This window comes from Suncus etruscus, chromosome X, assembly GCF_024139225.1.
Source record: "Suncus etruscus isolate mSunEtr1 chromosome X, mSunEtr1.pri.cur, whole genome shotgun sequence".
NCBI classification, from domain to species: Eukaryota; Metazoa; Chordata; class Mammalia; order Eulipotyphla; family Soricidae; genus Suncus; species Suncus etruscus.
The window spans coordinates 73,454,668-73,466,245 of record NC_064868.1 but is presented as its reverse complement, the minus strand read 5'-3'; the positions used below and the strand labels follow the sequence as shown (position 1 = coordinate 73,466,245).

Here is an 11,578-nt window from a genome sequence, read left to right as displayed (position 1 = left end):
TTTGTGGTTGGAACTGGAGCAAGATACAGAGGGAAGGGTATTTGCTTTGCATGTGCCTGCCCTAGGTTCAATCACTAGTATCTCATATAGTTCCCCAAGTACCGCCAGAGTAATTACTGAGTGAGTGCAGAGTCAGGAGTAACCCATAAACATTACCAGGAGTATGCCAGGTATGGCCCAAAAACAAGCTAAAAGAAGAGATCTTTTAGTTTAATGGAACATGGGTAAAACTGGAGGGTATCACTAATTTAAGTCAGTCAGAAGAAGGACAAATACTAAATGGTCTCACTCATATGTGGTATATAGAGAAACAAAGCAGGGGAGTAAACAATATTGAATAATGACAAGCCCTTGGTTTTTGACTGCAGCAGAACTGAGATTACCATGCAATGCTGGCAGACGTAGAGGCAGACCAGGAGAAGTAAACTAAAGATGATAAAAGGACTTGCCAGAGGGTCTTAGACATTTTAGTTTTAGTGAAGGTGCAGTAATTTTGTGGATCAAAATAAAAAAATGTTAGCACAATTATAACACATTATCTAACCTACAATAAAAACTTAAAGAAAAAATCAAAGTGTAAAGAGAAAGCATTCAGTTTATCTTAGTAATTTGTTTTTTTGGTTTTTGGGTCACACCCGGCAGTGCTCAGGGGTTATTCCTGGTTCCAGGCTCAGAAATTGCTCCTGGCAGGCACGGGGGACCATATGGGACGCCGGGATTCGAACCGATGACCTCCTGCATGAAAGGCAAACGCCTTACCTCCATGCTATCTCTCCGGCCTCTTATCTTAGTAATTTAATGTGATTGCAGTTGTAGATATTTTTGGTGGAGATTTTCTGTCAATTTCAGAAATTTAACCTTTATCCCTATGTAAATGTTTTAAGTCATGAGTATTGTGGTTTTTTCAAAAACGTTTACTGAGTTGGTTAATATGTTTTCTTTCTTAGTTCATGGATAGGGTGGATGATAATGATTAATTTGCAAATGTTTCTCAGCTTTACAAATTCAGGTTAAATGCCACTTGTTTATGGTATATAATTCTTTTCTACATTGTTGAATTCAATTATGTAATAATTTGTGAAAGCTCTTACATCTAATATGCAAGGAATTTTAAATCTACCATGAAAAATACTAGTATAGTGTGTTAGTGTTTGTGAATGGGCATGTTTGGTTTTAGGTATCAATTTTTAGGAAGCTTTATGAACATAAACTTTATAAAAATAAGTTGGGCAATGTATTAGAGTTCTGAAGAGAAGCAAAACCAATCAGATAACTCTTCACGTATGTGTTTTGATTATACATTAAATGATTTACATGTTACTCCCATTTAAAATAAATAGCTTCACCTGTGGGGGAGAGAAAGGAACAGAAACTTCCTCAAGGAAGACATACATACGGCCAAAAGGTCTATGAAAAAAAATCCCACACCATTTATCATCAGGAAAGAACAAATCAAAACAATAATGAGATACTGTCTCACAGCAGTGAGACTGACACAAAGCACAAAGAAAGAAAACAAGTGTTGTCATAGGTGTGGGGGAAAGGGACTTTCATTCACTACAAATGGGAATAACTACTGGTTTAGCCCTTTAGTAAAACAATATGAACACATACCACAAAAATAGAAATAAGTTTTCATATGACCCACCAATTCCAGGTTTTGTTTTTTTGGTTTTGTTTGTTTGTTTTGTTTTGTTTTGGGGGTCACACCTGGCGATGCTCAGGAGTTACTCCTGGCTCCGTGTTCAGAAATCACTCCTGGCAGGCTCAGGGGTCCATATGAAATAGAAACTCTCTTCATACATTCCTATGTTCATTGCAGCACTATTCACAATAATCAACATCTGAAATGAAACCAAGTGTGCAAGAACAGTGACTGAATAAAGAAACGAGGGTAGCTCTTTTCTGTAGCTGCCCAAGATGCCGAAAGGAAAGAAGGCCAAGGGAAGAAGGTGGCCCCGGCCCCTGCCATGGTCAAGAAGCAGGAGGCCAAGAAGGTGGTGAACCCTCTGTTTGAGAAGCGGCCCAAGAATATTGGCATCAGACAGGACATCCAGCCCAAGCAGGACTTGACCCGATTCATTAAATGCCCGGGTTACATCCGCCTGCAACGCCAGCGTGCCATCCTGTACAAGCGGCTTAAGGTGCCCCCGGCCATCAACCAGTTCACGAAGGCGCTGGACCGCCAGACTGCCACACAGCTCCTCAAGCTGGCTCACAAGTACCGGCCCGAGACGAAACAGAAGAAAAAGCAGTGACTGCTTGCCCGTGCTGAGAAGAAAGCAGCCGGCAAGGGTGACGTTCCCACCAAGCGGCCCCTGGTGCTGCAAGCTGGGGTGAACACTGTCACCACGCTGGTGGAGAACAAGAAGGCACAATGGGTGGTGATCGCCCACGATGTTGACCCAGTTGAGCTGGTGGTCTTCCTGCCTGCCCTGTGCTGCAAGATGGGGGTACCCTACTGCATCATCAAGGGGAAAGCCTGCCTGGGTCTCCTGGTCCACAGGAAAACATGTACCACAGTCGCCTTCACACAGGTCAACTCGGAAGGCAAAGGGGCATTGGCTAAGCTGGTGGAGGCCATCAGGACCAACTACAGTGACAGATACAACGAGATTCGTGGACACTGGGGCGGCAACATCCTGGGTCTGAAGTCGGTGGCATGCATCGCCAAGTTGGAAAAGGCAAAGGCTAAAGAACTTGCCAACAAACTGGGCTGAGCAGGCATCGCAACAGCTCTCATGGGCCCGGCTGTTTGTTCATAGACAATAAAGTGTCACTTCAGCCAGTAAATAAAAAGAAAAGAAAAGAAATGAGGGTACATCTACATAATGGAATACTACTCAACTATAAGAAGAGATGAAATCGTGCAATTTGCTACTATGTGGATGGATCTGGAGAGTGAGTGAAGTTAGTCAAGGAAAGGGACAGACACAGAATGATTACTTGCTCATATGCCAGCTATCAAGAAACAATAGGAGTATAACAAATACCCAAAGGCAACAGAAACTGAAAACTGGTCTTTGCTAGGAAGTGTACAATAGGGGAGAGGAGGGTTTTTAGGATGAAGGAGGGATACCGGGACAATGGTGGAGGGAAGTGGACACTCTGGGGAGGGTGTGATAAGAGATTGTGTTATATATGAAACCCTATCATTAACAGTATTGCGAACCGTGGTGACTAAAATAAGGTTTTTTTTTTAAATATTGTCTTCACTGAAACAATCTAGGCTAATATTCCAGCAACCAACTGGACATCATAGCCTAAAAAATGGGCATGTAAGATGAACTATCACAGAACATATTCATTTTTCTAAAGTAAATGCGCTCAATTGTTCTTAATTTCAAACTATTCAAGAGAATTCTTCATTGAAACTATATGAGCCTGAACTATTCCTTTGAGAATTCTAAAAATTATAAGTGTAATTTTCTTTGTAGTTAGATCACTATTCAAATGCTCTATTTAATATTATCTGAGATATAATTTGTAGTTTTTTGGAGGGGTTGGGATACACTCTAGCTCTACACTAAGGAATCACTCCTGGTGGAAATTAAACCCGGGCAAGGCAAGTGCCCTCCTCACTGTACCATCTCTCCAGTCCCAGTTTGTGTTTTTGAAAGGATTGATCCATTTCCCCTACATTGTCAAATTCATGTGTTTAGAGTTAGTATTCATAACAATTCTTTACTATTCTTTTGGTATCTACAGGATCTATAACAATATCTACTGTTTTATTTCTGATATTGGTGATTTGTGTTGTCTCTCCCTTTTCCTTTCACAATACTGCTAGAAATTTGTCAAAGTTTTCATCATTTTAAGGTGCCAACACTGTTTCATTGCATTTTCTCTGTTGTTTACCTCTTTAAATCTCACTGATTTCTGGTATATTTTCAATGATTCCGATCAAATTAAAGGTCTTTTACAAGCAAAACTAGTGTTCTTCCATTAAGCTACACCCTGGCTTTTATTTTCCTACTTAATACATACATTTGAATTTATTTTGCTGCTTTTCCTAGTTTCTTGAATAAGAGCTTACATTATTGACTGAAGACATTTCCTCTTTTCTATTCTCTAGTCAGTGTCATGAAATTTTCTTGAACTCTGCTGTAGTCATGTCCCATGAACGTTGATATTTTATACTTTAATTTTGTATGTGCTTCACATTAAGGACCTCAGATATGCCAAGCATGCACCCTATCATTGAAGCTACATCCTCTGGAATGCTATACTTTCATTTTCTTCAGTGTACCACTTGATTTCTCTTGGGCCTCCTTTGCATTGTGGGTTATTTGGAGTTGTTGTGTTCCTAAGTGTTTAGAAATCTTTCTGTTATCTCTTGTATTGTTATTCCTACTTTAATTCCATTGTGGATAGAGGACGTACTCTGCTATTATTTGAATTCTTTTAAATTTGTTGAAGTTTGTTATGATCCAAAATAATCTAACTTAATGAATATTTCATGAGTGCTTAAGAAGAATATGAATTTTGGTTTTACTGGGTGAACTGTTGCATAAATATCAATTATATATTGTGCATTAATGATGCTGTTAAGTTCTTCTATGCCTGTACTACTTCTGTACTACTTTTTTAATTGTTTTATCAATTGCAAAGAGACAGTGGTGAAGTTATAATGGTGTATTTTTATTTCTCCTTTTAGTATACTATTAGTTTTTCCTTCATGCATTTTGAACCTCTCTTTGATGATATACATCTAGGATCTTTCCATCTTCTTGTTGGATTGATCTTCTTTTTTGTCTTTTGGGCCACATCCAGAAGTTCTAAAGGCTTATTCATGGCTGTATGCCCAGGGCTCACTCCTGACGGTGATCAAAGACCATTTGGGGTGCTCAAGTTTGAACCAGGGCAAGCTATGTGCAAAACAAGTGCCTTCTACCCTGTGCTATTTCTCTACACAGAATTGATTTTCTTAAACATAATTTCCCTCCTTTACTGAATGATTTTTTTGGGTTTGGTCATAAGTCTACTTACAGACTATAGAACGTCCACAGATAGATGTTCTTTTTTGTTTTCAATTTCTTTTTCTTTAAATTATCTTTATTTAAACACCGTGATTACAAACATGATTATAGTTGTATGATTACAGTCATGTAAAGAACACCCCCCTTCACCAGTGCAACATTCCCACCACCAATTTCCCGGATCTCCCTCCTCCCCACAAATAGATGTTCTTGACTGGAGAGATAGCTCAAAAGATTGGAATAAATACTATCCTATACTAACCCCTAAGTTTGAACCCTTATTTTTCATGCTCTGCCCCCAGCACTACCTGGATGGTACTTGGGGTCCTGCACACCTGCAAAGCCTGCACACTAGAACTGAGTAACATCAGGATGGCCCCTGTGCCCCTTGAGCACTACTTGGGAGGCTGTTCATTCCAAAGGGAAACGAAAGAGACTTTCTGTTTTAAATTAATGTCTGTGAAAATTATCATTTCCTATCATCTTACTTTCAAACTATCTGCATTGTTATATTTGAAGAGAATTTCCTTTTTTGCTTGTTTGGGGGCCATGTCAGGCAGTACTCAGAGCTATTCCTGGCTCTGTGTTCAGGATCACTCCTGGTAGGGCTCAAGGTACTATAAGTAGGGATGCTGGGGACTGAATTCGGGCTGGCCACATGCAAGCATCCTGCTCACCGTACTCTCTCTCCAGCAGCAGAGTTTCTTTAGATGCTTTTAAATCACTGTCATTCTTATTTGAATCATTCTTTCAGACTTTAAATTTAATACATTATTGATTTGTTAAGATTTAAGTCTGGGCATTTTGCTGTTGAGTTGTTGTTTGCTCTCTTGCCTTTCTGTAAATCACTTGAACAATTTTTGTTTGTTTTTGGGTCACATCCAGAAGTACTCAGGAGTTTCCCCTAGATCTGTGCTCAGAAATCACTTTTGATGCACTCTGGGGACCATATGGGATATCAGGGATTGAACAATTACATATTTGATTTATCTGTGGGACATACCCAATGATTGAATGATTGGGGGGCATACCCGATGATGCTCAGGTGTTACTCCTGGTTATGCTCTCAGAAATCACTCCTGGCTTGGGGGACCATATGGAATGCCAGGATTCGAACCACCATCTGTCCTGGATCAGCTGCATGCAAGGAAAATGCTTTACCACTGTGCTATCGCTCCAGCTCCATGATTTATCTATTTCTTTTTTTGTTTGTTTGTTTTTTGGGCCAACACGGCTATGCTCAGGGGTTACTCCTGGCTATCTGGTCAGAAATAGCTTCTGGCAGGCACGGGGGACCATGTGGGACTCCGGAATTCGAACCAACCACCTTAGGTCCTGGATCGGCTTCTTGCAAGGCAAATGCCACTGTGCTATCTCCCTGGCCCCGATTTATCTATTTCTAAATGAGGAGAATAAGATGCACTACCAACATTATCTTTATGGTAACATGTACTTTATATGATAATATAGGCTTTCTCTACCATACTCCTAATTTCCTCCTAAGTTATCTTAGACAAAATATTTTCTGTGAGTGCCTTTATATATTTGTTTTATATATATTTGTTTATTACTTCCCCCCCTTTGTTGATATTGTTATGGCAATGAGATAGCATGTATGTGCCTGACTGTGGTGCTCTTACACTTGTGCTGTTCATGGGTGGGCGTGGGGGGGTTTCACATCAAGTTGTAGCGCTTATGTATTCAGCTTCAGTGCTCAATGAAAGTTGCATTCTTTTAGTGGCAGTACTTGCACATGCACTCAAGACAGAAGACTAATTGGAGCACACAAGTGTGGCTGTAGTGTGCTTTGAGGTTCATTGTGTTTTTCACATGTGCTCATTGAGATAACACTTTCTGGTCATGGCACTCAGACATTTAATTATGATGCTTATGTGGGTTACATCCCTTTGTTGTATTCAACTGTCTGCTGTGCAGACAGAAATCACTTGTGGCAATGGGGATTGAAGAAAGAAGAGCACCAGGCTCAAATAGCATAGCTACAAAAACATCTTTCAGTGCTTGTGGTCATACCAAAGATTTGAACTCAGGACCATATGCTTGCAAAACAGGCATTCTGAGACCATAACCTATTTTTTCTGTGCCCCGTGAAAGACTATCAAACAACCATATTCCTATAAATGTCTGTCTAAAGCAGTATATACTATTTTGTCATTTTTTTCAAAATTCTTCCAAGTTATGCACATTACCCAATTCCAAAGTCACTTCCACTTATTTAGTTACTTACTACAATAGCATAATTCTTCTAGTACAAGAATCTGTATTGCTTGTAGTTAATCAAACAGAAAAAGTGCAAAAAATATTAAGATGTATTGACAGAAATGGAGACTGACTAGGAAAGTCTGAAATCCACAGACCAGACCAACAGGAGGGTCATTTGTAACTGTCATGGCTTTAAGCTGCAGTCTACAGGCAGCCTTTGATTTCAATTCTATGTTTGTTCTAACTATTTAGGTGTGTTTCTTGTAAGCAGCAGAAGGTTAGATTCATCTTTTTGATCCATTTTGCCACTCTGTGTCTCTTAACTGGTGCATTTAATTAGTCCATTGACATTGAGGGAGATGATAGTCATGGGGGTTCAGTGTCATCCTCATGTAAAAGTTTGGTGTTTCTGTTGGTCTGTCTTGTCTTAATTAAACCTTTCAGCTTTTCTTTTTTTCTGAGGTTTTTTTTTTTTTTGTTTTTTTTTTTTTTTTGGTTTTTGGGCCACACCCGGCGTTGCTCAAGGGTTACTCCTGGCTGTCTGCTCAGAAATAGCTCCTGGCAGGCACGGGGGACCATATGGGACACCGGGATTCGAACCAACCACCTTTGGTCCTGGATTGGCTGCTTGCAAGGCAAACAGTGCTGTGCTATCTCTCCGGGCCCTCAGCTTTTCTTTTAAGGCTGGTCTTGCATCTGTAAATTTTCTGAGCCCTTACTTATCCGTAAAGCTATGAATTCTTCCTTTAAACCTGAACATGAGTCAGGCTGAGTAAAGTATTCTAGGTGAAACATCCGTTTCATTCAGTCTTATCACAATATCCCACCATTGTCTTCTGGCCTTGAGAGTTTCTTGTGACATGTCTGCTATAAATCTTAAGGATGATCCTTTGAATGCAATTTCCCTTTTTGATCTTGCAGCTTTCGGTATTCTATCTCTATCTGTGGGATTTGTCGTTGTGACTAGGATGTGTCTTGGGGTGCTTTTCCTGGGGTGTCTTCGAGCTGGTACTCTTCGGGTATACAGGATATGGTTGCATGCCATATTTAGCTCTGGGAGTTTCTCAGTAATGATGTCCTTGACTATTGATTCTTCATGAGAATTTTCTTCCTCAGTCTCTGGAACTCCAAAGATTCTTATGTTGTTTCTGTTGAATTTGTCAAAGAATTCTATTTTTATCTGTTCACATTCCTTGAGTATTTTTTCCAGTATTTGATCATTTATTTAACGGTTTTTTTTCCAATTTCTTCTGCTGTATTGAGTTGTTCTGCATCTCATCTTCCAGCATGATAATTCTGTCCTCGGCATCTGTCACTCTGTTTGTGAGGCTTTGCATTGAGTTTTTTATTTCATCTACTGAGTTTTTCAGCTTGGAGGTTTCTGATTGTGTTCTCTTCAGCTTGATCAATTCTTTCTTTGAGTTCTATGAACATCCTCCATATTAGTACTCTAAACTCCTTGTCTGAGATGTTATCTATGTGAATGGTATTTTCTGGAACATCAGAGCTGCCATCTTCATTTTCTATGCATGCTGTTGTCTGGTGTTGTTTCCCCATTGACATGGTTGTAGCACAACTTTTGCTACGTGTTGTGGTGGGTTTCACGGGTTGGAAGATGTGTGTGTCCGTACTTCTCCCTGGTTGGTGGGATCAAGTTGATATAGGATTCTGGGGACTCTCTGAGCCATTTCCCTCAGAGATCAGAAAGCCCCATATGTATGTTCTTTTGGGAATTTTTCTTTTGTTTTGGGGACATACCCTTAGTGCCCAGAGATTTTTTTTTTACTCTGCCATCAAAAATTCTCCTGGCAGACTATATGTGGTGCTGAGAATTGAACTCATGTCAGACACATGCAAGGCAAAATCCTTACCAGGTGGGGCTGGAGAGAAGGCACAGTGGTAGGGCATCTTCCATGCATGTGCTGACCTAGGACGAACTGCAATTCAATCCCCCGGCATCCCATATGGTCCCCCAAGCCAGAATTAATTTCTGAGTGCATAGCCAGGAAAAAATCCCTTAGTGTCACCGGGTATGGCCAAAAAACCAAAAACCAACCAACAAAACAAAACAAAACAAAAACCTTACCAGCTATACAGCCCTAAACATACACAAATTCTATACATATGTGTCTTTCCAGGTTTATATAAAATCCACATAGCCATGAAATTCTTTTTTTTATTTCTTTTTTTCCCTTTACTTAAACATCTTGATTACATATATGATTGTGACTAAGTTTCAGTCATGTAAAGAACAACCCCTTCACCAGTGCAACATTCCCACCACCAATTTCCCAAATCTCCCTCCATCCCACTCCACCCCCACCTGTACTCCAGACAGGCTTTCCAGCTCCCTCATTCATTCATATGATTATGGTATTTCTCTGTGTAGTTATTTCTATAACTGCACTCACCACTATTTGTGGTGAGCTTCATAAAGTGAGCTGGAAGTTCCAGCCCTCCTCTCATTGTCTCTGAGGATTGTTGCAAAAATAACTTTTATTTTTCTTAAAACCCATAGATGAGTGAGACTATTCTGCATCTCTCTCTCCCTCTGACTTATTTCACTCAGCATGATAGATTCCATGTACATCTATGTATAGAAAAATTTCATGACTTTATCTCTCCTGACAGCTGCATAATATTCCATTGTGTTTATGTACCACAGTTTCTTTAGCCATTTGTCTATTGAAGGGCATCTTGGTTATTTCCAGAGCCTGGATATTGTGAATAGTGCTGCAATAAATATAGGTGTGAGGAAGGGGTTTTTGTATTGCATTCTTGTGTTCTTAGGGTATATCCCTAGGAGTGGAATAGCTGGGTCGAATGGGAGCTCAATTTCCAGATTTTGGAGGAATCTCCATATTGCTTTCCATAGAGGTTGGACTAAACGGTAATCCCACCAGCAGTGAATAAGAATTCCTTTCTCTCCACATCCCCGCCAGCACTGATTGTTCTCATTTTTTGTGATGTATGCCAATCTCTGTGGTGTGAGATGGTATCCCATCATGTTTTGATTTGCATCTCCCTGATGATTAGTGACGAGGAGCATTTTTTCATGTGCCTTTTGGCCATTTGTATTTTTTTTATCAAAGCGTCTGTTCATTTCTTCTCCCCATTTTTGATGGGATTAGATTTTTTTTCTTGTGAAGTTCTGTCAGTGCCCTGTATATTTTGGATATTAGCCCTTATCTGATGGGTGTTGGGTGAATAGTTTCTCCGACTTGGTGGGTGGCTCTTTTATCCTAGGCACTATTTCTTTTGAGGTGCAGAAGCTTCTCAGCTTAATGTATTCCCATCTGTTGATCTCTGCTTCCACTTGTTTGGAAAATGCAGTTTTCTCCTTGAAAATGCCTTTAGTCTCAATGTCATGGAGTGTTTTACCTATGTGTTGTTCTATATACCTTATGGTATCAGGTCTGATATCAAGGTCTTTAAACCATTTGGATTTTACCTTCATACATGATGTTAACTGGGGGTCTATGTTCACATTTTTGCAAGTGGCTAACCAGTTCTGCCAGCACCACTTGTTGAAGAGGTTTTCCCTGCTTCACTTAGGATTTCTTGCTCCTTTGTCAAAAATTAGGTAATTGTATGTCTGGGGAACATTGTCTGAGAACTCAAGCTTATTCCACTGATCCAAGGGTCTGTCTTTATTCCAATACCATGCTGTTTTGATAACTATTGCTTTGCAGTACAGTTTAATGTTGGGGAAAGTAATGCCTCCCATACTCCTTTTCCCTAGGAGTGCTTTAGGAATTCGAGGGTGTTTATTGTTCCAGATGAACTTCATAGTGTTTGATCCACTTCTTTGAAGAATGTCATGGGTATTTTTAAGGGGATCACATTAAATCTGTATAATGCTTTGGGGAGTATTGCCATTTTAATGATGTTAATCCTGCCAATCCATGAGCAGGGTAAGTGTTTCCATTTCCATGTGTCCTCTCTTATTTCTTGGAGCAGGGCTTTATATTTTTCTTTGTATAGGCCCTTCACGTCTTTGGTCAAGTTGACTCCAAGATATTTGAGTTTGTGTGGCACTAATGTGAATGGGATTGCCTTCTTAACTTCCTTCTCTTCCCTATCATTATTGGTGTATAAAAAGGCCATTGATTTCTGTGTGTTAATTTTGTAGCCCACCACCTTGCTATATGAGTCTATTGTTTCTAGAAGCTTTTTGATAGTCTTTAGAGTTTTATAGGTAGAGTATCATGTCACCTGCGAACAATGAAAACTTGACTTCTTCCTTTCCTATCTGGATTCCCTTGATATCTTTTTCTTGCCTGATCTCTATAGCAAGAACTTCCAGTACTATGTTGAAGAGGAGTGGTGAGAGCTGACAGCCTTGTCTTGTACCAGAATTTAGAAGAAAGGCTTTTAGT

The 11,578-nt window shown here is 39.9% G+C and overlaps 1 pseudogene; it reads left to right on the top strand.

Moving 5' to 3' along the window:
• The first annotated feature begins 1,919 nt into the window (after window positions 1-1,919).
• Window positions 1,920-2,751, top strand: LOC125998594 (60S ribosomal protein L7a-like; annotated as a pseudogene).
• The last annotated feature ends 8,827 nt before the right edge of the window (window positions 2,752-11,578 follow it).